This window comes from Cataglyphis hispanica, chromosome 4, assembly GCF_021464435.1.
Source record: "Cataglyphis hispanica isolate Lineage 1 chromosome 4, ULB_Chis1_1.0, whole genome shotgun sequence".
NCBI classification, from domain to species: Eukaryota; Metazoa; Arthropoda; class Insecta; order Hymenoptera; family Formicidae; genus Cataglyphis; species Cataglyphis hispanica.
In genome coordinates this window covers 9,805,377-9,832,038 of record NC_065957.1, presented here as the reverse complement: position 1 = coordinate 9,832,038, position 26,662 = coordinate 9,805,377, and the positions used below count along the sequence as shown (strand labels likewise).

Here is a 26,662-nt window from a genome sequence, read left to right as displayed (position 1 = left end):
CGATAAAATAAATATGTTATCCATCGTCGCGCTCACGACGCACGAGTGCAAGTACCCAGAAGCTTCAATCATGTTCTCAATCGTTCGCCATGTATCCATTTTAAGTCTCCCTGTCCTCTTTCTTCTTCCTTTCTCCTCCCGAAATTATTCTACTCGATCTCGATCGGCGATAAGCGCGGATTATCGTCTGTTTCGGTCCATCCGCGAAGACTCCACCTCCCATCCTTTCCTCCCTCTCGACAGCAAAGGGAGATAATTTCGCATTCGATCTTTCTCTCTTTCTCTCTCACTCTCTTGGAAGTGCTTCGATTATTAATGGCCGTTAGAGGCCCAGGAATGCCGGTCCCCGATCTTATCGTCGCTCGTAACCGGCACCTACGCCCGTGAGCTTCTCGTATCGCGCCGTATCACCCGTCCTCTTGCACATACACGAAGAAGTAATCGGACGCAGGTATCGCCGATATCGACGTGTCGAATTGTACGAGCGTTCTTGATGCACGTCATGACGAAAATATACAATGAGTTCATTCAACTTTGCCGACAATCATATTAAGCACTATTAGCACCGTTGTATGTTTGTATGTGTGAACAGATCACTTTTAAATATAATTTATATAAATTTTCAGATTTTGCCGTATAATTATTATACGACATTTACATCCATGTTATATAGTTATCGAGTAACATAATCTTTATGTTAATTTTATCATGCTTATTTTAAATTAGTTACATAAAAATAAACTTATGAAGAAAGAGAGAGAGAAAAGTATACAGATTATTTTTATAAAAATAATCATCTCTGACTATGTGTTAAAGATTAAATAAAATAATTCAACAACAATAATTATTATATTTCAGCAATTACTATATTTCAAGAAAATCGGCTTTTCCTTGTTTTAATTGTCAATAGTAATAGCTCTTCTATTCCAAACGAGTCATTCGGTAGGAAAGCTTTCGAAATCTGTAGGATTACAGAACACGTCGTCGATGCTTAAATCTTCCCTGAGGACCTCGCTTCTCGTCAGACTCTTCGGCTCTCGGCTTCTCGAGCGGACGTCTCAATGAGTAACACTCAGGAAGGAATTACTCTTCCGATGCGTCACGACGAGAAGAAGCGGGCCGTGAAATATTACGAGAAACGTTTCGATTGCCGAGGAGTACCGCAGCGAGGTGAGAAAATAAACAGTGAGCGTTTTCGGACCCGGTTTCGGAGCACTCGAACGAACGAGAGAGAGAGAGAGAGAGAGAATCCGGGAGTACTGTTTATTTTTTCTCATCTACGTGCTCTCCTGCGATCCCCTCGGGATCCTAGCAGTGTAACGAAAAGGAGACCGGAGAGGATTTTGTTTACCGTCACCGACAGCTGGACCACACGCACCAGCCATGATTGCGAATCCCGGATTGCGTCTCTTATCACTTGAAAAACGTTAAATGACGAAAGTTTATTTCCAGCTGGCAAAATCACAAGCGTAGCCTATAGAATATCGTGCCCGAAAATCTTCTCTTCTTTTTTGAGAATAATTGAATAAGTGACAAAATTTTATTTTGTGCTTCATATCTAGAACTTTGAGAATTTTTTCTTGTTAAAAGAAGATATTTAAGTAAGATTGGTACCCGATCCAACTTTTGTCAAGATCAATCTTACATTTTATTCATTCACCAAACTTTTACAGCGTATTTAAAATTTGCTCTTGATTATTAAATACGCTCTTGATTGTCGGCGAAATCGAAAAGATTCGTGGAGAAGAAAGAATATACCGATTCTATTAGATACGCGACGATAAAGTGTAGTCGATCAATCGTGCCTTGATCCTTCAGCTGCTTGTAAGAAAAAGCGACTGTCTACCTACACACACATATATATATATATATATATACCTACCTACCGCAGATCACCTACCTACTATCTTGAATTATTCTTCTGCGGGTGCGTGATTAAGCGGTCAATCTGTTCGAGACAATGCGCGCCAACGCCCACCGACCAATTTATTGGACACCCACAGCGGCGAACTTCCACGTGTGTCCACGTGCAAAGATAAGAAATGGCCGAAGGTCGTGCGGGTCGCCCTCGATGGAAGGAATTCCTCTCCTTCCCTTGAATACTTCCTCGCGAGAGGATCGAGGGACCGACCAAATTTGGTTGTCCTCCGCCGCCCGCCTCCGTATCGCATAATGACGTGAATCGACGCCCGTTGTCGGGGCACTTAATCTCGGCTTCACGGACGATTAAACGCCGTTTAATTCTATACTCGCGCGTTCTTTTAAGTAACGGAGGAACGTCGAACGTTGAAGAGGCATTTCGACGACGTGATCACTTGTGAGAATTTGTAGATCAACGGGAATTACGATTCCGCGAGAGATTCCGCGCAAATTGGCCTGTCCCGTATCCGATTGGAGTGATTGGGAAATTCCTTGAATAAAATTTATTCGCGTCTGTAGAGGAATATAAAGCAGCGCGGAAGAAGATATAAGATATGTAAGCATCTCACGTCACGTACGCTTGTAACAACGTTTATCTTCTTTTTTTACCTATCACTCTTTTCTTAAAAAAATATATATAATATTGATAAAATAATTAATAAATTTTTCAAAATATAAAGTTACATAATCACGCAATATATATACGTAACATCGCAACATAAGTGACACAGTGCGCCATTTAACGTATTTTCTATCACATGTATTTATAGTACGAATTTAAAACGGAATATATACACACATATGCATATATATATAAGGAAAAAATATCCATACGTCACGGACGTAATTCTTGTTGCAGTCCGTGTAATATGCAAAGCATGCGTGATATTTCGTTATATTATAACGCGATGCACCAGGCGGTTCGTTTTATACCGCGGCTGTATCACTTACGTCATTTTCATCCTTTTCGCGAAGCGCGAGACGAAACTGGGAGAATTGCAAAATATCCCAATTACCAGCCAGCATCTACCTCCGTCAGCTTAGAAAGTGCATTTTTTTTTTCTATCGCCGACGCGTTGCGTAACGGTATTCCTTCATCTCTGACACTTCTAATTTTCCGCCGAACCTCTAATAACGTCCGATTATCGCGGCCTCGTGGCCAATCACGGCACGTACGAGCGGCTTCACGGTAAGATACTGCTTAACCACACTCCGCAAAGTTTGTGCGAATTATCGTAAAGCATTAATCCATCTCGCACGACTCGCAAAGCCGCGCATATTGCGGTTCCTACTTTTGCGGCCAATTATTTTCTTTTTATTTATAGCCGTTTAAAGTTATGGGAATGAGTCGACTATTAGCTGTTTACGATTTTAAATTCCTGATATTTCTTTATTTTATTATTAGTAACTATAGTAGAAAAAAAAGTGTATTCAATATAAAAATCAAAAAATGTATTTTTCCTGTCTGCTATTAATTATATAGAAAAAAAATCATTCTTTTATTTTATATATTTTATAAAAATAAGAATAAAGAAGCTCGTGTAAAAATAATTTTTAAAATAATGTTCTTTTCTATTATTAATCAAATTATCAAATTTGCTTATTTACTTATTTTTTATTTTCTATGTGAAAAATTTTTTTAATTTAAATCTAATATATGCACTAAATATTTCAATATCGCTATTTATACTTTGAGATATATATGTCTCTTTCCTGGATACAGAAAAAAATGCTTTATTATCGACTATTAAATGCCTCGTTTAGCCAATTATTTTCTTGCAAAAATATATCCCTTATTTCGCCGGCTTACCGATCCGAAACCTTTTCTCGTTCCTACCTTCCGAACTCCGAAACGAGCTACGACTTCGCGAACTCGAAACTCCTTGGCGCGAGTCCCGAGAGCGAGGGAGCCTCCATGAAGGATCCCTCCTCCTTGATACCCATTCCGTTTGCGCCGGATGGTTTGTCTTTCCTCCCGCGACGTCGTTCCACGCTAAAAGTTATTTTTCGTCGCCCAGAAAACGTAAAGCCTTCAGCTGTAAGTAAGAGATCCCGTGGCGGTGCGGAGAGAGTTTCCAAGTTTCCTAGTTACCCGACGGTGCCTCCTTTTTCTTTTCTCCCCTTACCTCCCCCCATCCTATACTCTGTGCCCTCCCGCGCGTCATCTCCATTTGGCCTTGCACGAGCCTGGTTTACCGGATGAAAAAGGGTCGATCATTTTTTTTTCTTCAAATCCTTGGGTTCGATTGATCGCGTTTCCAAACTTTACAGGAAATCCACGCGCGAACGATTATTCGCTTCGAAATCCTGAGCCGCGATATTGATTGTCGATATCTTGACCTCTCCTTGAAACTTTAATCCTCAATTTTTTATTTTCTATGAAAGTAAGACTTGTAAAATTTAGATTTAAGGCTATATTGAAAAATATTCAAATTGCGCTTTTTTCTTGAAATAGAGGAGAAAATATCGATATTGAACAATCATCTTCTGCTTATAATAAATGATTTTTAGAATCTGCCATTACCTGTAAACGTTTTGTTCTATTCGCATTAATATCGTGTTAATTATCCGAATTATTTGAGTCGTCCTAGTTAAGTTTATTCTTTTGATATATTCCCTTAGACGAACCTTGAATTGATTTAAATTATCCAGAAACTTGGAAACTTATATTAAGAAGATTTTGGAGAAAGGAGAGCGTTCACAGCTTTTGCGATATAGAAAGACTTCGATTGCACGGGTAATATCTCTGGTCAGGACTAGCAATACTTTGACATAAGAACTCGTTGGATCGCGAACTTTTCAAGTTTTCTAGTTATTTGGCGTAGCCGTTTCTTTTTGTTAGTATTTCCCTATATCGTTTGCTTCCGATCCTATACGAACTTTGTTGACCGAATAAAACGGTCGTTCCCATCGCTTTCACATTAAAAGTCAGTACGGACTTTCCTTTACGAGCAACGCTGCATTACTTCAAGTCGACCACACACAATCATATCATTAAAAATATTAAAATTTTTTTTTTATATAAAATTTAGAAATTTTCTTGTAATTACTATATCGGGAAAATAAAGAAATCTGATACGGACGTTAAAAAAAAAATTTTTTTTATATTTCACGTTACACGTTCACGTCTTTTCTTTAACATATAAAATACTGTATAATTATATTTATATAATACACATATTATTTAATTTCTTTTTATTTTATTTTATTTATTTTCGTTTGACACATAATTATTATATTTTACTGTCTAGTAATATCAAATATTTTAAAACTATTATCATGATATAATCATATATGTTATTTAAATTATTATCACTTTTCGTCAAATGCGCTTATTGCTAAAATAATTATAATTGCATCACAATGTTCAATCAAACAAAAATATAAAATAATACATATAAAATATCAAATAATACATAACTATATTCCGATAATATTACTCCAAATAAAATATGTTCCGATGATTCCACGCATAACGTAATCTTAACTATCCTTAATAATTATATTTTGACGTCGGCATTATACAAAGCCGACACAATGTGCGAGCCATTTCTCATGTTCGCGTACTTAAATCCGTTATCGCCGGTTACCAAAGCTCGAGTGAGCTTAAAATGCAGAGAAAAATAGACTCGCGTGGAAGCAATGACCCTCCCAAGTGGATCACTAATCCTCGCGATCATTCATCTACGCCTCTCGCGAAAGACGCTTACGACACCGTGTAGAGCACCGATGGTACAGCTTGCTCACCGATCGAAACCCGAATTCGGTAGTCATCAATCTACACGGTCTAGGGCGCGAACAAAGAGAACAACAAGACAAGAGAAACGAAAAGGAGGTCTGTTTCGTCGGAGATTAATATCAACGCTAAGAATTAGGTGGCGGGCATGATTAATATAGTCGAGTTGTGTTAGATTTCGGACCGGTGGTCCATTTTAATTGCCGCTCGTCTCGGTCAACCGACTAATCAGGAAGTATTCTTTCTCGTAATCTCCGAGACTAGATATCTTAACGCGAGATATCAGATAGACCACGCGTCGATATCAATTGTATCCGTGAAACTCTCAGATAATTTTCGCGCATCATCTCGCAAAATTCAATTAGAAAAAATAGCTAAATTTTTTATACATTTTAGAGAGTCTCGATAATAACACTGTATAGATGGAGAGGATGACGCTTCGTATGCGCAGCGAGTAAAGAGAACATAACTTTTTATCTGCGCGCGAACGTTCACGGGTTAATTCGTCGTGGGCGAGAAGAAGTTGGGTTATCCAACGGATAGAGTGCAAAGGTGATAGCGCGACCACGTGCTACCCGCTGCGCTAATAGCTCGGATATGCGCCAACACCTTCCACCTGAGATTCACACGACGGCGGACGAAACTTTGACCGCGTCACGTATTCGATCGTGAAACAACCTCACGTATACGCCTTGATCCCCGCATCGTCGTAGAAAAACGATCGTCGGCATTCTATTGACCGAGGAGTACATGTACAGGGTGTCCCAACGCAACTCGCGATCTTAATTTTGAACCTTTTCATGCGCCAATGAATACGTGACGTCGAGATTTGTGAGATTTTTTTATGAAAATACTCTTTTAATATATTATAATAATTCGCTTGTTTTATTATTACATTTTCAAGAAATTCTATATTTAGTTCTTAAGAAATTGTTTATATGTATCTATAAATATTTAAAAGGAATATATAAAATAGAAATATTTTCAGCCAGCGTGAAATAGATTACGAAGTGAAGAAATCGAAAATCAGAAACATGTTTATAGCATTTATAATAAAAATATATTTATTTTAAAGAGAATAAATTTAAGATAAGCTTAATTAGAAACAGATCTAAATTTATTTCAAAAAGTAGTTTCCAATTTTTTCTAAATGTCGATTTATAATTCATTTTTACAGTTTGCTGCTACATCGGGATCGACAATACTTTTCCAATCGAAGTTGACGTTCGCTTCGCATCGAATAGCGATTATCGCACGACGGTCCAGATAAAGGCACCAAAAAATCCCCCTCAGCATCCCGCCTCATCTCTCCTCGAGGCGATTCCAGGCATTACGTGGATCGAGATCCAATTACGCGGATTCGCCGAGGCCGTTTGATCCACGCGAGCGACACGATCTGATTCTCGGGGTAACGGGTAGGAGGTGTTAACCTTTTATGTGCAAGGTGCAATTCCCGTACGTATTACCGTACATATATACGGTGTAAAACGGGGTTTGTGGCATCGCACACATTTTGCTTAAAATATCTTTATTATACATAAAAGCGAAAACTAAGCTTTCCATGTGTCTAATTTAAATTACATCTATTTTTAAATGATCTAATTTTTTAATGAAAATGTCCGACATTACCTTTTCCTTTCTTTCTTTATTCGTAAATATTTATGTAAAAAGTATTTATAAACTAAGAACTTATTCTTATTCCCATCTCAAATAATCCTTTTTGTTATTTGGTTTCAACGCATTTAAAGATGTTAACAAGCATTCGTAATTTTCAATTAATATTGTTGATATTGAGATAGAGAAATGATTCGAATATAGCGATCAAAAAAATAGTGCGATGCAATCTTGTATTTAATTGACAAAAGCTAATTAACGCTGAATCGGCATAGAGGCAGAAAAGCGTCTGCCAATATCTCTTACAGACAGCAATTCGTTTTGCTTTTCATCGTGCAACGCGATCGCAGGCAGAGATAGAGAGCTTCGCGCGCGATTAAGAGCTCTTAATTGATAGAAAATAATTTATTAGAATCAATTCCGATCGGTAGCTCTTTTATAGCGGCTCGTTCTTCCTTTTTGGATAGCGCGGCAGCCGACGAGATCGCGAGATTCTCGGCCGCATAGCGATACGATAACTCGTTCCAGACAACTCGGCGGTATTGAAATCGCTTCTAATAGCTGAGAGACTGTCCGAGCAGAGCGAGGATAAACCCGAGCTCGCTTTATGATGTACGATTATCGAGATATGTTACAAAATTTACTCTCTCGCCAGTTTCGAGAACTACTGGCATAACGACGAGATAAAAGATTGATTTATACGCGGTGAAAGGCCTGTTGAGAGAAACATGCGCGTTCGTAATTTTATTGCAAACATAAAAACGGTATATTAATGTACGCACCGATATTTGTTACATTGCGTTTTAGACTACTAGAGCAACTTATAGCACCTTAGCTACTATAAAATCAGGAATTCTATTACAACACTACGCCGTGTGAACATTTAGAACATTGTATTACCATATTAAAGTAATATAAATATGAAATAGTAAATATTACTTTTATGATGTATATGTCATTTTTAGATTTCTTCATATTTTAATATAAAATAATGTGTAAAAAAATAAAACATGTCATTTAGAACATTGTATTACCATGTTAAAGTAATATAAATATGAAATAGTAAAATATTACTTTTATGATGTATATGTCATTTTTAGATTTCTTCATATTTTAATATAAAATAATGTATAAAAAAATAAAACATGTCATTCTATTTGCTCCTATATAATTACGGAAAATTTGTTACATAAAAAGTGTAAAAGTAGTTGCTTGACAGATGTGCATTCTACGATTGTATATGTGCCAACAAATATGTTTTACGACCAAAAAAGCTTTCCTTGAGATAAATTTGCGCCACACTCACCTTTCTTCTTATCGCATAACGTAGAATGTTTCGAAGAAAATTACGACAAGTTTATGACAAAATATTGCTATTTTATCGCGCATAAAGTTCTCCGAGAAAAATGATAATATAAGCAAGAACAGTTTCATCTTCTCCGCGTAATAAATGATAGTAATAATGTAGTTTCTTCAAATGTTTTAATTCTTTACATAATTCTAACAATAATCTATCTTCCTTCTTTTATTAATTTCTTTCAGATAAAAAGAATTACGATAACAAAAAATTAGTTGATAAAATTTTATTTTAATTTCTCCATTCGGATTAAAAGCGAGAAATAAAATGAAATAAAAAAAGAAAGATTTTAGAGAACTTACAGATGTACTATCGCGACAGATTTAGAGATCCATATTCTCTATTTCACGCCACGTTTCTCGCTAAGTGCGCTGATCCTGTTCCGTATTTTATTTGTCTAGCTGGTCTAGCACGAATCTCACGTTCGGCGCCAAAGCAAAACGAGAATCAAACGGCTATAGCGCTTAAATACGCGCTGAAGAGTTGAAAATCCGCCAGCACACATGCAGCAAGGAACTCGGAGCATAACTCTTCGATGAGTCGATCCGACACCATCCACGTGAAAACGTAGAGTCAAAAGTTTTCCGATTAACTGCAAACTGTATGCATTATTTCCACGGCAGGACGCACGAGAATCGACTACGCGTCGGGGAGATAACGCGCGTCACGTGTATATCCGATAAAAAGTATCGGAAATCACCGCGTGTGTGCCAGCTGAGTCGCGACGAAGACAACAGGCCGGCACCGATAATCGGGATGTTATCCATTTAGATAAGAAGCGAACTGCACCTAAGAGAGCTGCGCCCTTCCTAGGAGCCTCGGCGTCGAATTCGTTTACTCCCACGTAGGGAAAATCGACGGATGTTTACGAGCCGCAGTGATTTCTAAAGATTAGACCCGTAGCACTTTATCTACGACAAGCGTCGCATCGTATATGATACAATACATGCATTTGTGCATCCGCAATGTATGCAATCCGAAGCTGCGAGAAACCGTGAGATTGAGTCAAGATCGCGAGCGAGGGATATATTTCATAGATGAAAAACGAGAAGGAGCCTGCAAGTTTGGGAAAGCTCGAAGATCCTTCCTCGCTGAAGGTTGAGCGCGTATGGTGTCAAATTTATACTCGAATTTAGGTAGAAAAGCAGCTGTGATTTATTACGGTTAGGTATAAAAAAAAATGTGTAAGAGCCAAAAGCAACGTTCGAAAAATCACGTTCATCTTTTCATAGAATCATACAAAATAAAAATTAAGCCTTCAGATTCGACAATTCTTTTGTAACGCGTCACGTTTTAATTATTGCAATAAAGATATTCAAAAATGTTGTCAAGAAAAACAAAGTGAAAGAAAAAAATAAATAATGAAATAATTGGTTAACGAATTATATATTCAAAAACACAAGGCGTAAGTGCAATCGCCAACGATGCCGACATAACAGTCATTGATCCCGTTTGATTCGGAGGTTACGAGCCATTTAGGGGCGCTATCTCGTAGGCAGATCTCGGCCGCCGAGAATAATCAACGGCGGGCAGCGGGGAGGGGGCGGACAGGGGTGCGTCTATAATAATCGTCCCCGCCGGGCGCGTTCCCCCCGGGTGTGCAATTCCGCGACGCGTTTCCGCGACTGAATCGCCGTCATTTCACGGAGATGCCCGATAATAACGTGGCAACGCTCCGTGCGTCCGGTCCGGAGAGCTCTAATTCCTCGACTCCATTACCGGCCACCTGGCCCGGCAGTTAATTTCGACGCCGCAATCTTTGCGGAACGGGACACCGGGTACGTGGAAGGAAGAAGACGGTAGGTAGGGATGAGAGCGGCGCGAGTTTATTCGTCGAGATTGTCCGAGATTGCAGCCGGAGGGATAATCGCGAACGGTAGATGAAGACGGAAAGATAGAAAGAAAGAGAGAGAGAGAGAGAGAGAGAGAGAGAGAGAGACACGCTAAAACAAAAAAGGGCAGACGACGAAGGAAACGATATTTCCGAAAAGAGAAGTGAAAGCGAGAAAATTGAATGAGATTCTCGACAAACAATACGGCAAAACGCCGGAGATTTACGGAATATTCGCGTTTTTACGGCGAGAACTAGAAGAATTTACCCTTCATATCCTCCTCGTTGGAGAGATTTGATCGGACGAGGTGGAAAATATGATAGCGCGCGCAAATCCCGTCGAGCTCCTCTGACGTTGTCTCTCGCGAGATGTTTCTGGCTTCGAGATGAATTTGTATTTCGCGCAACGAAGCACCGAGATTGGAGTGTCAAGAGGGAAAATGAAACAGCGGTGAAACGACGCACGCTCGGAACACGGTCGTGTACATACTCTCATGTGTATTTATAGGCGTCTTTAATTTAATGCGTTGGCATGGACATCAATGCGAGTGGACACTCATAATAAATAGCTTCTCGTATGCCGTCGGTTGTCTCCAGAATTGCTGTTCTAATCTATTCATTCTCGGGTAATTAATTCGTCGCTCTAGCCTGTCGTCTGTTTAATTCTTTATGCCGGGACATAAAATTAGGCGCAACAATCTGGATTAACCGTACGATATTATAATCTAATTATATTAATTATAATAAAAATTAAGAACAGTCTATTACACTCCTTTTTTCTAACAACGTACGTGATAAATGATTCAGTCGTCTCATTAATGGATGCACATTGTATTATTAAAAAAAAATCAATATATAAAATACTAATTTACATTACGCATTTGCGGTTGATAATTTTTTTTTTTTTTTGTGTCAACAAAAATTTAATTTAAGTGACGAAGAATCACTCCGCGAAGGATACGAAGTGTTGGAGGAGGAACTGATAAACATGGCAAAAGCACCTAAGAGGAAAGCGACAAGACGAGTTTCGCCGGACGGATTCTAAAAGGCGATGCCAACGGCGGGGCCATTTAAGGGTATCCTGACCAAAGGCGCCGGCGACCTCGTCGATTCTGCGACTGGTTTCGCGAGCGCATTCATTGCGGACATTTTTTTCGTTTTTTTTTCACCACGCGAAATCGTAACGGAAGCCGTGTCTCTTGTAAAAGATGGTACAGATGTGAATATATTCGATACGGAATTTTCTCGAATTCTCCACACGATAATTTTCATACTCGAGAATGCGCTCTGCTTTCTGGAGATATCGACTTTATTTAAACTGCTGTAAAAATATTGTAAAATTTTTTTATTTTTCGGAAAAAGAATTTCGTATGTCTTATTTTGGGATCAATTTAATAAGTCAACATTTTAAAAAAACTATATAAAAAGATCACATTTAGTTATGTATATAATATATATGTATACGTTAAATATGTATGTTCAGAATAAACTTGAACGATGAACAAAATATTTAGACAATTAAATTTCTAAATATATGATCATGATTATAAATTGTAAACAAATTTTATAACTACAAATAAATATTTTTTAAGTTTATTATATGTATCCTAATCAAACTTGAATGAATATAATTTATCTATCTTCGGATTTTTTCTCCTGCAATAACAAATAAAAGAGTAGAATAAAATATAATCTAACAGATAAAGAGAGAGCAAAAAAGTTTGACTATTATATATCCCTTTTACTCTTGAGAAGCAACCACAACACTCCCTAAAAAAAAAAAAAAAATACTAATTAAAAGAAAATAAATACCTCTCTTACAAAAGTGCAGTCATAAATCTCTTTTCAGGAGCGCGCAACTATCCCATTATACAAGTTTGTAAAGCTCATATGAGGAAGTAACTCCCGAGGCTGTAATAATTCATTTTATGATTTCATGAAGTCGTCCGCGCGTTCGTCCGCGGCAGCGTTCCATTTTGTACGAACGGACAATAGAGTTGATGGGCGCGGAGTTTTTGGTACAAGCAAGTGAAAAGAATAAATTTTCACTAACAACAGCTCGCGCAAAGTTCTTTTTAACAAGCTCACACTTTACTTTCTGCTCTTTGGTCTGCCAAGAATTTTTTTACATATCACATTTGAACGCGAATAAAAAAAGAAGACTTTCCTAACTTTTGAGCCGGCAAATTAATTGCAATTTATCGTTTTCAGTGATTTAATCGCCTTATTCATCGTTTGCAAAACTCTTAGAAACAGATTCTCGTGCGAAGTATTTTTATTTGACTGTCATTAATTTGCGCAAAAATAAAATTACAGACGTCTGAGCGATATATAGGCAGGTTTGATCTTATCTGCGTGCGGCTACCACTGATTGCTAAAATTTCTGTCAAACGAAAGGGTTGAGACGCGCAAAAATAAAGGAGAAGAAAGGAGAGATTCTCTCGCCGCGATAAAGAGCGAGAGAATAAATCGAGTTGAGCAAGCGAGTGTGCGCGGTCGCGAACGAAGAGTGTGCGGTCGCAGTTTATTTCGGGACGACCGAAGAGATTCCTTTTACTCTCTCTCTCTCTCTCTCTCTCTCTCTCTCTCTCTCTCTCTCTCTCTCTCCCTTTCCCTCTCTTTCTCATCGACCGCAGAAAGGCTCGTTATTGTTGTTGTTGTTGATGTTGGCAAAGACCTGACATCGACTGCAAAACAAGACGACGTGTGAACTTTAAGATTAAATCACTTTCTGCCAGCCGGAAAATTTTCCGCAATAAAGCAAAAGAGTATTATTTCCTGCTTGCACCTATGACGTAAGGTTTTGCATTTTATTTATTATTAAGGATGTAATGAGATTACAGAGCTTAAGTTTATCCCCATCATGTTCTCTCCTTTTTTTTTACTACTAATTGTAAGTATTAAGGGATTAGAGTTTACCAAAAACTTAAGATAGAAAAATAATTTTAAAAAATCTATATTCTATATCAGCATTTATTTAGATATGATAATTTTACTTATAATTTTGTCTCCACATTTTTTTCAGTTCTTTATATTCAATTCATCTCTTGTAGTTAATTTATCGATGTGAATATTGCAAAATCATCAAAAATATACTTCTTAAGCAATTAAATTAATTTTTTAAATGTAGTTTATAAAATAATAAATCTATATAAATAAATTACTACTATTAGTAATCTTTTTTCACCGATTTGCATATTATGACCATTTTCAACCGGTCACGATTAATCATATTATGAAATCTCGTTACATGAGTCATATGTGTATAAAAAAATAAAAAAATCGCAGTCTCTCTTTTTCACGCATAAATGTCGTGTAATTTAATTTATCTAGAAATCAGCAATATGATATATTTTTTCCACGAGATAATATATATTATCTCTTATACAAATATCCATCGCGACATCCTTTGAGATCGTCGCGGGATGCAGAGCGCGCGAGCGCATCTCGAAGGCGCGGACCACGAATATCCGAACCGAGAATACCCGGAGATCGCGGAAGCACCTGCGCGACGGAGAAATGCGTCCACGACGGATACGACGGGCGGGAGGCTGCGCGGCGAGATGAGAGGCGGACAGCGCGGCGACGGCGACGAGTCGCCTCGCTTCACGGCAGACCGCGTGGCAGCTCTCGGATTTATATTTATATATGCCCGTGCGCGCGCGACACGAGCCTCGCATGCGAGTAGGTAGGTAGGTAGGTATTCGCTGTACTCGCGCTCTCGCTGAGCGAGCTGCTGTTGCTGCTGGGAGTCTCGAGTGCGAACTTACGACCGATCTTACGGTGCGACCGGATCCCTCCGTCGACACGCAATGCGTCGATCTCCTTTCTCGTCGCCTCACGATGAGCCCCGAAATGCGATCTTGAGAAGGAACATGTAATGAAAGATGAAATGGGACTATGAAATTATAGACTTGGACAACCGAGAGATTAAAAACTTCCTTATTTAAGGATCAGCGGTAAAATGGAGTCGGATATCTTGAGTAATATCAGAAATGAGAAAAATTGGAGGAAATGTACCTTAAGGATTTTTATAAACATTTTTCGTCAACGAGAGAAGAACGCTTTACATTAATAAGGAGGAGTTAAAAGATGTAATACAATTTCTTTTAACTTTCACAACTGAAGTGTCTGATAAATATCGCTGATCACTTTAACAACACTTTGTAAATCCTCCGTACATTATATATGTATATACTTGTACGAGACTCGTATATTTTAACGCATAATTAACTGTCTTAACACTCTCTAATCTTGCGTAAGCTTATAATTAAATTTTGAAGCAAACTTTAAGATCTTAAATTATTACTTTACGTCTGTCTGAAAAGCCCGTTCATTACATAGCCACATTCGCTTTCTGGTAAAAATTCAACGATAACTGACACACGATCCCACGGACGGTGCTCCAATTTCAGACCGATACGCATACATGGCGTGTGTTTCGCATGTACATTCTCGAAATTCATGACAGTAGGAGGTTCGGTAATAGCGGAACAACAGTTACGCAACAACAATATGCAAGATATGCGGTGATTCGGAATGCTAGGCGTGCGCGTTCACGCGAACGAGAACGAATAGATCGCGTAGCAACTCATGAATTTATTTTACATGCGTTCGTATAATGCACGCACACTTACGCTCTCGGAGCTCTCAACCGACTGTTTAATTACGGGAAGAAAAATATTTCCGACTGAAAAAAAAACGAATTTTGTTAAAATTCCTCAAAAAAAAGTATTTGATGTCGATTCATATCGACATCATATTGAAATATTTTTTAATTTCCCGATATATGTATAAGTGTATCTCTCTTTTTTATATAAAGATGTTAAATTGGTTTCTACAATATCTTAAATAGCTCGTTATATAATATATAATAGATTTTATAAAATAATATAAAAATTGAAAAAAAAAATATTTCTTCTATTTTACTTTAAGAGACATTAATCCACAATCATAAATGAGTTATCTCATAAGTAAATGTCATCTGACGAGACATCCCATCCTTTTTTAACAGACATCATAATGTTATTTTCAACGTAGTGTTTTGAAATTAATGAACATTGGGAGAAAATTCATTTAATGCAAAAGAATTGATCGACTACGCTAAATATCTTATGTTGCACACATATGTACAAAATGTATAAGAGATAAAATTCTCAACCTTTTAGACAATACATTCTTGAACACTCAAGAAATATCTTAAAACACGACCTGAATAATAAATATCGCGGATTTACGAGCAATCAATTCGAGGTGGCAAAAAAACGCGATGCATTGTGGCCGAGTGAGTCTTTCGGAACCGCAATTATGCTCGGGCTCGCTTATAACACGCGGCTAATTTACGATACCGTTAGGAGATAGAACTCGTTAGAACTCCCCGATGATCAGGCATTTCTGGAGCATAATGACGGAGTCTGTACGCTCTAACGCGAATACGGTTCGTTACGTCGACCCTTGTTCTCTGGGATTTGATTTACGCGTGCATTTTATATTTTCATCGGCTTCGAATTGTGCTGTAACCATTATCCTAATTTATTCGAGTTTCCCTCTTCTTCCCGTTCGTATGACTTGCAATCTCTAGGAATTTCTCACAGACGTGTCTCGTGAAATCTTCATAAATTATTAGAGGGAGCATAAATTTTTAGGGAATCATCGAAATTTCATGCAATAAATATGCGCGGTAGAAGTCAAATTAGTATTTAATGTCTCCTTACATATAATTATAAAGTTATTTCGAGTAGAATCGTGTTTGCCATAATAATAAATAAAATTTTTAAAAACAGTATTTATGTCATTTTAAATTAAACAGTTAAAATTTTTATTTTTAGTTTTATTTTTACAAGTAATATATAATTTTGCTTATTCTGAGAAAAAGAAGAAACATTGCACTAATTATTCCTGTTTTTTTATAAGTTAACAAATCGTCGGAAACCTTCACGCAATATCGCTTGCCGTATTTATGATACTTCTTTCTTTCCAGACTTCGCGCGATACATCAAATATTTGTGCAACACTTTACCCAAAGTGCGACCGTATCTCACGTTTGCATATGCGATAAAAGAAAGGCAAGTGGCGCAAAGTTACCCCCGCTAGTAAACCTCACGGTCGTATATTTTTTGTACGATGTCAAAAAGTAAAGCAGTTTATCGAAGTTTGCCTCTGTACCTATGGCGGAGAGTTTAAACGAGCCTTATTTATCACCATTCTAATCGTCAATGCCGAGCGTCCCCTCGGGACAGCCTCCACGTGGAGACTTTTACGATATACCCATCGTAGTTTTAATGATCGCGTGATCCAAAATATCGCGTACATGCGATGCAGCTTTTATAGATCGAACGCTTTTATAGATCGATCGCATTAAAATTTCTCTGCAAGAGTTCTCCGGAGAAGAAAACACAATTAAAAAAAAATAATAATATGAAAAATATTGCTTAGTTAAATCCTCTCTTGTTCTAAAGAAAATTTAATCGATTGTGTCTGATAATTATTTTTTACGCATTGAACAAGCTAGGGGGTAGTTGCACAAATACACATCGCAATTTATCAAAGTTGGATTTTTGTAGCGTCACTGCCTTTCGCCGAAAACGCGTCAGGAAATCCGATCTCTCCTCGCCACACATCTATTCGTGAGATGACCACTGCCGCGTAATTTAGATCCGAGGCCAAGACACGTGAAAGGGAAGTCGACGTGCATCGCGCGTCGGACACACGTTACGTTTCCATCGGAGAGCAACCCGTAAATCTTGGCCGTCGTATTTCGCGTACATGTAACGTGTCCAAGTAAGTACGAGGACACCGCGGTTGCCGCCTCCGATCGCGTTCACGACTTGGCGCAACTGGTGACCTCGTGCTTTTCACGTTTCCAACAGCTAAAATGCGCGAAGAAAAGATAAATGGGATAAGTTAAATATTCAAACATTGTTTCAATGTCAATGTTTCAATTTTAGTGATCAAAAAAAAAAAAAGTAAAAAATATGAAAAAAGTTGAATTTATTTAATTCTTCATTAAATTTAAAATCGATTATTCTTGATGTTGAGAAAGTCAATTTATTTTATGTAAAATTCTTATCTCTACATTAAATATTTGATTTTTAATTAAAATTCTATTAATGTGAATTTTCTTCTTTTTTCTCTCCTAGAAATTATTATACAATATATAGAAATTCGACAATTTTAAAGCCGACTTCTGATTTTGGTGAAATTGGCGTGTTATAGAGTTTGTAACTGTGTAAAATAAAATATCATCGATTATTTTTATTTTCTTACTAATGAATGTAACCGGATTTAATTTTGCAAAATAGCTCTCTATTTCTGATCTCACAAGTTATAATGCACACGTTATAATACAATGTCTCGCATTTTACCGGGTATTCCTTGGAACGTTACAACAAACAACAAGCAATTGCTACCAAAACTACTCGAATTTATCGCGCCCATAATAACTCGATAAATTACATGGGTAACATAAGCGCGGCGTCCATATTTTTGGCAATTATCCGTGCATCCGCGAAGCCGGTGTGCGCTTCCACAGAAGCGACAGGCTTTCTTTCTTCGTTTTCTCTTGGCCGCCACCGCCGGCGCACGCACACGCGCGTGAACGTTTGTGCGGGTGTATAAACGATCGCCGGCGATCACGGGACAGAGTGGAGTCGGTCAGAATTCCTTTGAGAATCTCGCAGACATGTTGTCTGCGGCGACCTATACGCTTAGCGATATCCCATAATAGAGTAGTTCGTTATACGATCCGATTAATTATAGTTCAATTTTTTCGTCTTTTTCTTTTTAAAAGTAAAATCTAAAAAGTGTCATAAAAAAGCAATTAAACTTTGTTTAACCTAAACATAGGATTTATAAATTTACGCGAAATTGGGAGAAATAAAAAATAAAATAAATATGTAAAAAAGAAGTAAGATTTTTATTATTTCATTCTAAATAATTAAAAATTGTGAAAGAAAAATTTCTTGCAACAAAAAATAAGATATTAAATAATCAGTATTTTATTTAAATTTAATATCATAATTTTTGAAAAATTTTCGGATCATTTTAAAAATGCGTTCAACAAATATTTCGAGATATCGCTTATAAAATCAAAACTTTCGCATTTTCCAAGTATCGAGATATTGGTTGCATCTTACATAGAAGAGAACTCATTCATTTCGCGATCCTCACGGAGGGCTTCCATTCATGCAGAACACGTCTTCGCGCCGCGGGGGAAGAATAATGGATGAGAGGGGGAGGCAGAGGAAAGAGTGGCCGGTCGACCGGCCGAGGAGAAGATGAAGAAGAAACACGCGGCTATTCGCGGCACCGAAACAAGGCTCGGCCGTCCTCGAGAATTCGATGTTCTTCGGCGAGAAAAAGAGGCGTCGAAGAGCGAAAACGATCTATCATGTCGAGTTCGGCGCAGCACCGCGCGGCGAGACGAGAGTGCCTCGGTAACGCTTGAACACAATCGCCACGAGAGACTTTCAGAAATCGAGAATTAAAATGTAAGGAGCAGTCGCTTAATCAAGCTTATAGTACATGGAAGCAGCTGTAAAAATTGTGTTTAATCCGTCTCTATAAAATACTTTCGGCCCTATAGGGTGAGATAATATCTTTCGGTATGCGAGAACGATAGAATTTGTAATCTTTGAACAGACGGAGAGTAAAATTATATCTTTCATTATCAAGATTATTCACATATTCACAGAGGACATCACGCATGAATGTCACGCATAATATATACAAAAATAAAATTAAGAATATATAGACGTAGTAAAACTGAGTTGCAAATAATATATAAATAGTATAAAGATCATATAAAAATATGCACAGAAAGTATCATTTTCAGTTAACGATTATCTGCGACAATTGATGCTTTCGATCATCAATTGTCGCAGATAATCGTTGTGACACTCGGCGCGGTTGCGTGGATCCTGATTTTTTTTTCGTACAAATACCGTCTCGCAGCCGCGGGGTTGCTTTTTGTACAACTTAGTGTCGACGCCGACAACGGAGTTCTTGAGCCGGCGCGCAAGAAGTCTCCAATTTAAAATGTAAATTGCACCGGATATATTTGCTGTATCGCGCGACTCGCGCTGCGAAATGGCCGCGAAATTAAAACGTAATTTAATTCTCTCCATCTGCAATCATCCCCTCGCTCTCTTCCTCCGCCCATGATCTGCCCCGCTTATTTTTCCTATCGTTCTGCCTCTCTTTCTCTACCTCCCCCTCTCTTTCATCTCGCTCGCGGGCTCTTTACATTTTTACATTCTCGACCTCACTTCGCTCTCGAGGAGAGCATCTTCTTTTTCTCCTCCCCTTATCCTTTCCGGTGTAAGTGGATTTTGCGACGTGGATTATCGTTTCCGCAACGCGAAAGAATCATCTCTTCCTCTGCTATTCGAGAGATCGTGCTTTTCGAGCTTCTTGCTCTCGAGAAATGCCGAGAAATTCGAACGGGAGCAAAAATGTCGTTTGCTTCGCTTGTTTGAAGGATCGTTTTAATAGCGTTAAAAGAGAGAAAGTCAAAAAGAAAAACGAAAGAGAGCATTACGTAAATGGCATTTTTGACATCGGTTAAGACCCTTTGACGCTTTAATAGTTATTCCGGACGGAAAACGTAAAGGTCTAAAAAAAAAGGCCTTAGATAAAAAAAATGCAGAAACGTATTGTTCGCATGTTCTCCCTTACTGAGAGAGGAAAAAAAAAACTGCATCATACGAAACATCTTCCGACATTTTCTGTGAAGATCGCGACGTTACGGAGCAGCTGACGCGGATCAAGAAGATTCACGATGCAATTAGTAGCAAAATACACAAAGGCGGAAACGCTGGCTGGCTGCAGGCGGCAGTCAGCGATCTGTTTTGTAATCTCGCATTATCCACTTTATCTCCTGGACTAAACCTCCCCCCTCGCCCACTCCCCGTCTTCCTTTCTCGCTCGTTCCCTTTTTCGAGAGTCCGCGCGGCATGAAGGAGCCGCAGAAGGGGAGGATCCCCTTCGTCCCCTTGTCTTTTTCGCTTCGAGCCCCGGCGCTATCCGTGCGTCGGCCGCAACGTGCATTCGCCGACGGCCATCACCATAGCGACCGCTTAATTGGAGAAGGAGATCCCCGTAATAAAATCGTCGAGTGCCCTCGCGTCGCGGCGCGGAACAAATTCGCATAACTTCGCCGCGAGAAAGAGCGCGACGAATGTCAACGGGCCCACCCACGTGGGCCCCCTGCTTCTCTCCGGACCCAATTCTCATGCGGAACGAAGCGAGAGAACTCTTTTCGCGTCTCCGTTGACGTGATCGCGATGAGCTCGAGATTGATGCGAAAAATTGCACGTTATGTCTAATATTAGAGATACTAGAGACAATCGAATCAAATCCAATTATTTATTTCATTAATTCGTCGACGTATGTATTTTTGTAAATTAGTGAGAAAAATTGAAAAATTTAATTATGAAAAAGGCAGTCTAAATAAAAAATTAATTAAATGTTATTTCTTGTTGAGAATAGAGTATCCAACAGTTTGCACGTATTGATATTTAATGAATCTATTTATCGATCGAATAAAAGAGATAAAATATGTGCATCAATTTTGATCGCTCTCGTCATCAATATCTAATGTGAAAATCCACGTCACATTCGCTTATAATTCATTTCATTTATTTTTTTCATCATTCTCGTATTTAAACCGTTATATTCAACTATAAGTCATATATCGCATCGTCATATCCTTTAATTTGCGAGCGAATAAGAGGCGCAAGAAACGCCATAAATCCCCGTAATCGTCCTTTATATGGACTTTGTGCGACATTTCGCAGGAATATCCGCCCGTATCGCTTCCATCCGGCCGCAAGAGCACCGTGAAGCAAATAAACGCACCGTCCTAAACGCATAGTAAAATCCCGCATACGCGTACAATAAGAAGGTGGGGGGGCACCTGACATCGCAAAAAATGCCGTAAAATCGCCATCGAGGTCGGTCTTAATGTCGCGGGAGCTCGCGCGGGAGGAATAGAGAGAGAGAGAGAGAGAGGAAGAGGGATAAGGGAGAAAGAAAGAAAGAGAAGAAAGAATGGGGGGCCCCAGCATCCGTGCGTGTAACTGCGCACACGAGTCGTATAAACGTGCCCCCGAGAACATAACTCATTACGGTAAACGGGCGCCGCGACACGCCGCGTCAAATTAACGCCGCGCCTCGAGAGAGCGAGAGGGTCTTATGTTAGCGGAGAGAAACCGGCCGGTATGCACACACCTATATGTATAACCCACACTCGCCGTTCCCCGTTCTGTATTTAAGTTAACGTCACGTCAGCATCGCGGCCACGTACGTGCACATACACTTAGAAAAGTTACTAGCTATTATAAAAGCTATTCTTAGCGAAATTTTGTTAATTTATTATGCTACATGCGTGCTAATTAGTTTTGTTCGATTTTTAGCATTGAAGTTTCGGGAAATCGAGAGTATCAAACTTCCGTGATGCCATATATATGAACAGTCGCCGCATGGAAAAACGATCGATATATCAGAGACTCAAGTATCGTCGGCACACGGTTAGTCGTGGATATAAAAGCTTTTAGAATCTCAAGGAAAGGAGCTCGTTATTTCGATTCTTCCGCGCATAAATTAATTAACTGACCAATCTAACTTGTTCTCTCGTAATTTAAAGTTTTTCAATTATTAAATACCGACAGGTCTGTTCGTTTATAGTAGGATTGCTCATTCGCATTCCTCGTTAAAAAGAAAAAAAAAATAAGCACGTTATTCTTGAGCGCGATAAATGTAATACAAAATATTTTTTATATGTATCACGCAATGCACAAAAAAATTACATTTTTCTTCTAATATATAGGAATTTAAAGATAGATGTAACTTATTTAAAAAGATTCTCTTCTCTCATTTTACTCTGTATGCTATCAATTACATGAGCATCATAAAAATTTAGATTATCATTAAATTTCACTCTATAAAAATTTCTTAGATATATATATATATATAGTTATTAGTATTTCTCTCAAATAATCAATAATCAAAAAATCGATTTTCTGCGAGAGAATTCTGTATGCACGAAAATATCTAATGAGAGAATTATTTATTATAGGATTTAACACAAAGGAGACTATAGACGAGTGTCAATCTTTTTCATAAGCTCGTCGTGCGCAGCTAAAGCTATCGTTCCTTCCATCGTGTTTGTTCTACGCGGGGTTGTGTCGGTGAAACGATCGATGTAATGAAGTGCCGAGTGTTGCGTCGGACATAGGGAGACGCACGCGCGGCTGTAAAAGTATATTTTATTAACGCTCTTCGCAGCCGTTATAAAAGTGCTGCAATCGCGGAATTTTATTTTATAATTCCAACAGAATGGCGTGAACGCGAACATGCAACCCCATTTCTTTCGTCAAGAATGTAAAAGAGAATTAATCACCAGACATTTTATAATCACGATAAACGATCATCAAATCGAGAAGCTTCTTAACCGAAACATTGTTATTGTATAATCGCCTCCATGAGATCAGCTGTCTCGGTTTCAATTATCCTTATTCCATTGCCAATTACACCCACTTGTGAAATTACTCTCATTAAGATTTCTCTATGAACGTATTATAAAGAATCGTTAAGCACGGCATTATTACAATTTTATTTCTAAAAAAATTTTACGTTTATACAATTTTCTTCTTGTAAAAAGATTCATTTGTCTCTGCCTATTTTTTTCTCTTGCCCTCTCTTTAATTTTTTCAATTATTCTCAATAATTTAAAAATTAAAGAATATATCTTAGAAATTAATAATTAAAGAATATAGCTTAGAAATATATCAAAAATAAAAATTATAAACATTTATATTTTCTTCTTTAAAATTTCAAACATTTATACATATAAAAAATTTACATCATTTCGATCAATGTAAATTAAAAAACCAGACGATTGGATTATCCATGATTGGTTATCAATGTTTCCGAGAATATACACGAACGATGAACGCTTCGCCAAGTATGTGCTGTTTTGCGCAATTTTACTCGGACAGAAATTACCTGGTTCGCGCGGCACGCTATTAATTAATAGGTAGCGTCCTACTCTTTTTCTTTTCTCGCGATATAACGAAACGAGTCAATCGAAGATAACCGACTCCGTGGGAGCGAAAGGGGAAGGCGAGGGGCAGGAGCGCCTTCGATCGTGATCCCGATTTGGCGCTCGATCGCGCGCAATTTCTCCCGTGTCTGAAATTAATTAACCGCGATAATTAATGGCGACGTTTCTTCGAACGTAACGCGCCATCGCGTATAAAACGCGAAATGGTTCCTATTTATCGCGCGGTTGACGTTCCGCACGCATGCACACGCGCATGTATGTATCGGCGTCGATATGAAGGGGAAATGTTTCGCGCGTGATAATTCTAGATTCTACAGGGAAGATGGAAAGAATGCAAATGCTTTTCGCGTAAAGATATGTCGGGTCAAAATTTCGGGCGTCGAGCAATGGCTGGCGATTATTTTGTTTATATATTTGATAGATTAATCTTAGCATTACCAAGAGAATAATGTCAGTAACATTAGCATTCCACGATGCTATTATAAATAATATATTTTTATGAAAATTATATATTTTAGAAGAAAAAAAATTTGTTCTGTTAAAAATTATCAAAGATATGATTTCTGGATTTTTGACATAAATTTATACAAAATATTAAATATTAATATAGGTAAAATAAGTATTCGCCTAAAACAGATTTCATGTAATAAATAAATAAATAACTCATAATTTTCTAATAATTTATAAACTTGTTAACATTAATATATGTTTAAAAAATTTATTTATATCCGATGCATAATTTACAATGTTAATCAATGTAATATTCATGTACCTTCATTGGAAAATAAATTTTATTCGCGTATAAACAGGCTGAACTGGATTTAATATACACTGATATATAAATGTTATACATCTTCATACAAGCACTGCGCGAGAAACATTGATTCGATTTCTATTTAGCATCTGTTAATTATCCGGGCGGGCAACTGACTTTCCGGATTTACGCAAACATAGGCAATCTCGATGCCTCCCATTTGCAAACACGTTCGAGAGAGCATGTTTATGAAACTTTCTTAGCAAACATAACAGGAAAATATATAATCCCGTATTATTTCATTAAATTCGAAATGTAATTTAAACCTAACTTAATTTAACCGAATCAAAAATATTTTCCACGCGATTATCTGCCCTTGTCCCTCTTGGAGCGGGAAAATCGGCCGATGATTATCTACACGCGTGAAAGCGCAATATCGAAATGGAGCGAAGAAGGGCGAGAAAAAAACGATACGGTATGAAGGAGAAACGATTCCGGTGTGACAATCGCGGTCGGACGCGTGTGCACGGATGTTCCACGCGCGGGACAATCTGCTCACGGATGACCGATCGCGCAATTTTCATCGACGCCACACGAAAGATCGCTCGATCGATTCGAAAGCAGCATTTCGTCATTTTTCGCCCAGTCATTTTTCGCCCAGTCGCGATATTATCGTTTGCGACGGCCAATTTCTCGCATCTCGCATTCGATGGCTCGTCGCGTAATTAATTAATTATCTCAACGTATTTTTTAATCGGAGTAATCGACAATCGTCCCGCCGCTTGACTGCCTCCCCAACTTGACTGTTCGCAATTTCCAATTGCTGAAAACATTGCGTTAACTGTTCACAGAGAATGTTAGTTACGGTTCGCTGTGAGTCTATTATTTAATTAATACGAGCGGCGCGTCGTTGTGTACAGATCAAATATTTCGCGCTGACATTTACTCGTTTAAATCAGTATTGTGATATTCTTTCTTCCTATTTGTTTTTAAAAAGTAGATTCTCGAAATGTCTTGATTTTACAATGACAATGATTATTCTTTTAATTTTATGATGTCTAATGAAGGAAATAGATTAAAATAGATATTTCAAATATCGTCAACATTAAATAATATTTTTTGAATATTGTATTAATTAAAAATTATTTTTTATTCGTTACTCATTTGATGTATTAATTCTTTGTTTTAAATTTATGAAACAAATTCAAAAATCAGAAAACATGAAATATTCGCAAATGGATGCTGCACCCTATTCTGGATTTTTTTTTTTTTTTTTCGAGATCAACGACACTCGGGCAGCTAGTATCTCGCGTAACTGCATGCGAAGAGCACCGTTAAAATCGCCAATACGGATTAAAATTCAGGGTTTTTGTGCATAAAAAAAATCGTACGCCGAGCTCGCCGATAAGAGCGAAAATCGGCGCGGCTCTCGGACCGCATTCGAGAGCGCCTTCCATTTCTCGCTCGCGCGCTCTCAACTCCATAGCTCCCGAAAATAAACAAGGGTGTCCTCTCGCAATCACCGATCCAATTAAATCCGATTACATTTTTCGCCGCCGCGCTGCCCTCGCGCGAGACTCTCTCTCTCTCTCTCTCTCTCTGGTGGCGCGTCCGTCCCTTATCGATTCGAAACGATTTTAGAGGGTGGTTTTACCCTCCGACGTTTTTGATTTCGACTACGCGGCCTCCGCGATACGAGAGACTTCGGGGGCAACGCCTCGCCGCTTCGAATTAAGGGGACGAGCCCCGAAAGAGCGCGGTCTAACCCCGGGATCGTTTGGGAAGAGAGAGACGCGGGGGGAGGGGCAGGGAAGAAAGAGAGAGAGAGGATATAGGAGGGGTAGTAGACAAGAAGGGACGCGGAATCGAGCGAGTCTTCTCAATGTTTATTTTTTACTTCTCGAAAGACCCGAATGCGCACCCCACGATGGATCTCTGATCCCACAGATTCAATAAATATAGCGTTGAATAACGGAAGCTGGATACAACCGACGTGCCTGGAGAGTCTCATCGGTGACACGAGATTATTGTCGTAGTCCCCGAAATCCGCGACGAATTGGTAAGAGTGTCTTGTTTATTCGCATGGAATGAACAAGAAAAGAAAAAGCGCGAATTGATGCGCCTGCTTACGTCGACAAAGAACCAAGATGCAGATTTATAAGGATAAACGAAGAGAGGGATCGTATAACGGAATTTTAGCATGTTTACCATACGAAATATAAAATAACAAAATTCCATTCAGCACTCATTTTATATAAATTTATTGTATATTCTTTATCTAATGAAACAAAATTTATACAAATACAAGTTTTATTTTTTAAAAGATCACACTTTTTGCGGGACAAAATTAAAGAAAAATAACGATAAATTATATTTAATGAAAATAG

At 38.3% G+C, this 26,662-nt stretch overlaps 2 protein-coding genes across 5 annotated transcripts in view; one reads left to right on the top strand and one right to left on the bottom strand.

Annotated features, from left to right (window-relative positions):
- Positions 1–7,353, top strand: part of LOC126848789 (TBC1 domain family member 14-like) — a 160,744-nt gene extending 153,391 nt beyond the window's left edge. For all 4 annotated transcript variants that reach the window (XR_007687307.1, XR_007687311.1, XR_007687309.1 and 1 more), the window contains one exon: positions 6,834–7,353. The gene's annotated coding sequence lies outside the window, so the exon portion shown is untranslated. The remainder of the gene's footprint in view (positions 1–6,833) is intronic.
- LOC126848782 (netrin-1-like) overlaps positions 1–26,662 on the bottom strand; it is a 169,252-nt gene that overhangs the window by 139,084 nt on the left and 3,506 nt on the right. The gene's annotated exons all lie outside the window — the stretch shown is intronic.